Source organism: Mandrillus leucophaeus, unplaced genomic scaffold (assembly GCF_000951045.1).
Source record: "Mandrillus leucophaeus isolate KB7577 unplaced genomic scaffold, Mleu.le_1.0 Scaffold835, whole genome shotgun sequence".
NCBI lineage: Eukaryota > Metazoa > Chordata > Mammalia > Primates > Cercopithecidae > Mandrillus > Mandrillus leucophaeus.
The window spans coordinates 74,847-78,075 of NW_012109086.1; positions in this window are offsets into that span (position 1 = coordinate 74,847).

Consider the following 3,229-nt stretch of genomic DNA (forward strand, 5'->3'; position numbering starts at 1 on the left):
TGGGCAATGCACAATGGCTAACTTTTCTGGCCTCCATAGGGCTGTTAGCAGGGCTAGGATTTCTTGCTTGTTTTTTATCTCTTTTCCTTCAGCCATCAGTAACCCCCGCTCCCTGTAAATGGCCCCATGTATATGCGCTGTTGCAAAAGCATATCGGCTGTCTGTATATACCGTCAGCTTTTTCCCCGCCCCTAAGGTAAGAGCTTGGGTGAGCGCTATCAGTTCGGCCTTCTGGGCCGACGTCCCCGGGGGCAGGGGTTCCGCCCAGATTACCTCAGTCTCTGAAGTCACTGCCGCTCCAGCGTACCTCTGGACCTGATGCATGAAGCTGCTCCTATCAGTGAACCAGACGAGGTCGGCGTCAGGAAGTGGGCGGTCCTGCAGGTCTTCTCGAACTCCGTGCACCTGAGCTAGTATCTCGGTGCAGTCGTGGAGTGGGGCATCCAGGTCCGGGTTGGGCAGCAGCAAGGCAGGGTTTAAGGTCGTTGGGGGCAGGAAAGGTATCCTGAAAGGATTTAGTAGTAGTCCTTGGTAGTGGGTGAGCCGGGCGTTACTCATCCATCGATTAGGTGGCTGTTTGAGTACACCTTTGATGGCATGTGGAGTAACGACCCGCAATTCTTGTCCCATGACAAGTTTATCAGCATCCTGCACCATCAGAGCCGTGGCTGCAATCATTCGGAGACAAGGGGGCCACCCGGCAGCCACTGGGTCTAACTTCTTTGACAGGTAGGCAACTGGCCTCCGCCAGGGGCCTAAGTTCTGAGTTATTACCGCCTTGGCGACACCTTTATTCTCATCTACGTATAAATGGAAGGGCTTGGTAACATCAGGTAGTCCTAGTGCAGGTGCGGAGAGTAGGGCGGTTTTAATCTGTTGGAAAGCCGACTCGGCTTCGTCTGTCCACTTAAATGGCTGCTGCCTCTGTGTTGCCTGATATAAGGGTTTAGCCAATTCCGCGAACCTAAGTATCTATAGTCTGCAAAACCCCGCTGACCCCAGGAATTCCCTCACTTGTCGGGTGGATTGCGGCCTGGGGATCTGCAGAACAGTCTGCTTCCGGGCGTCTGTTAACCAGCGCTGCCCTCCTTTAAGCAGGTACCCCAGATATGTTACCTCTGACTTACAGATTTGAGCTTTCTTTGCCGAGGCTCGGTAGCCTAGATTTCCTAGAGCTTGTAAGAGACCTTTGGTCCCTTGGATGCAAGCTTCTTGGGTCTCAGCAGCAATCAGGAGGTCATCAACATACTGTAGTAAGGTTATTTCAGGGTGTTTGCGTCGGTACTCACCCAGGTCTTCATGGAGGGCCTCATCGAACAGGGTAGGAGAGTTTTGGAATCCCTGCGGCAGTCTGGTCCATGTCAGTTGGCCACTTATGCCCCTATCAGGGTCAGTCCACTCGAAGGCGAAGAGCTTTTGGCTCTGAGGGGCTAAAGGCAAACTGAAGAAAGCATCTCTCAAATCTAAAACAGTATACCATTGATGTTTAGGGTTTAAGGTACTCAGGAGGGTATATGGGTTAGGCACAGTTGGATGTATGTCCACAACCTTCTTATTGATTTCTCTTAAGTCTTGTACAGGTCTGTATTCTCCACTATTAGGTTTTCGTACCGGCAACAATGGAGTATTCCAGGGTGAGTGACATGAGCGAAGGACCTTTTGGTCAAGGAGCCGGCGGATATGCGGGGCAATTCCTTTCTTGGCCTCTAGGGGCATCGGGTATTGGCGTACCCGCACAGGGTCTGCCCCAGGTTTAAGTTCAACAAATAAAGCAGGACAGTGTTTTGCTAGTCCTAAGCCCCCCGTTTCCGCCCAAGCTTCTGGATATTGCTGGAGCCAGGTTGCTATGTCCTGGTCAGGGGCCGTTTGCTCCTGGTGGAGCTGGTACTCATCTTCTAGGGTTATAGTCAGGACGGACACGGGTTGATTGTGGGAGTTGGTCACGACGGGCCCCTCAGGGAGGAAATGGATCTGTGCTCCTATTTTAGTTAGCAGGTCTCTCCCTAATAGGGGACAGGGGCTCTCAGGGATGACCAGGAAAGAATGGGTTACATTCTTGGCTCCGAGGTTTACTGTTCTTTGTGTTGTGCATGGGTATTTCTTAACTCCTGTGGCCCCTTGTACCCACGAGGACTTGGAGGATAATTTTCCATTAGTTTTAACTAAGACTGAGTGCTGTGCTCCTGTATCGACTAAAAACTGGACCGGGGACCCCTCCACTTGCAAAGTTACCCTAGGTTCGGGGAGGGGATCCGAACCCCGTCTTCCTTAGTCTTCATCTTGAGTGACTAGTACGGGTGTAGACCTAGGGGGTCCTTGTCCTCGTTGTTTTTTTTGGGGGCAGTCTCTTACCCAGTGGCCAGCCTCCTTGCAGTAGGCACATTGGTCTTTTCTCAGATTATCATGCCTAGGGGGCCGCCTGGGTTGGGTGTACTCTGGCTGTAGATGCTCTTTCTGTACCACTGCTGCCAGGACCTTGGTCATTTTTTCAGTGGCCTTAAATTGCCTTTCCTCTGGAGTATCTCTGTTATTGTAAACCTGCTGGGCTATCTGAAGGAGGTCTTGAATCCGCTTTCCTTCCAAGTCTTCTAATTTCTGGAGTTTTCTTTTAATATCTGGGCCTGCCTGATTTACGAATGACATTACTACAGCTGCCTGACTTCCTGGAGCCTCTGGATCTATGGGGGTGTACTGTCTAAAAGCTTCCATTAATCTCTCTAAGTAGGTAGCTGGGCTCTCTGTCTTTCCCTGTAGAATAGAATATACTTTGGCCAAATTAGTGGGCTTGCGAGCAGCTGCCCGGAGACCTGCCATTAGAGTCTGGCGATAAAGGTGTAGCCGTCCCCTACCTTCTGCCGTGTTGTAGTCCCACGCCGGCCTGGTCAGAGGAGAAGTCGCATTTATGAGGTCAGGGTTGGCAGTCGGTTGACCGTCATCCCCCGGGACCAGCTTTCTGGCTTCTACCTGTATTCTCTCTCGCTCTTCCGTGGTAAACAAGATTCGGAGGAGCTGCTGACAATCATCCCAAGTGGGCTGGTGGGTGAACATGACACTATCCAGTAAAGCCAGTAAATCTTTGGGGTTGTCTGAAAACCGAGCACTCTGAGTCTTCCAGTTATACAGATCACTGGTGGAGAATGGCCAGTACTGGAGCCTGGGGATTCCTGTGTCATCTGGGGGTCCTATTTCCCGAAGGGGTAAAGCCACCGTGGAGTCAGGCGGCTGGGGG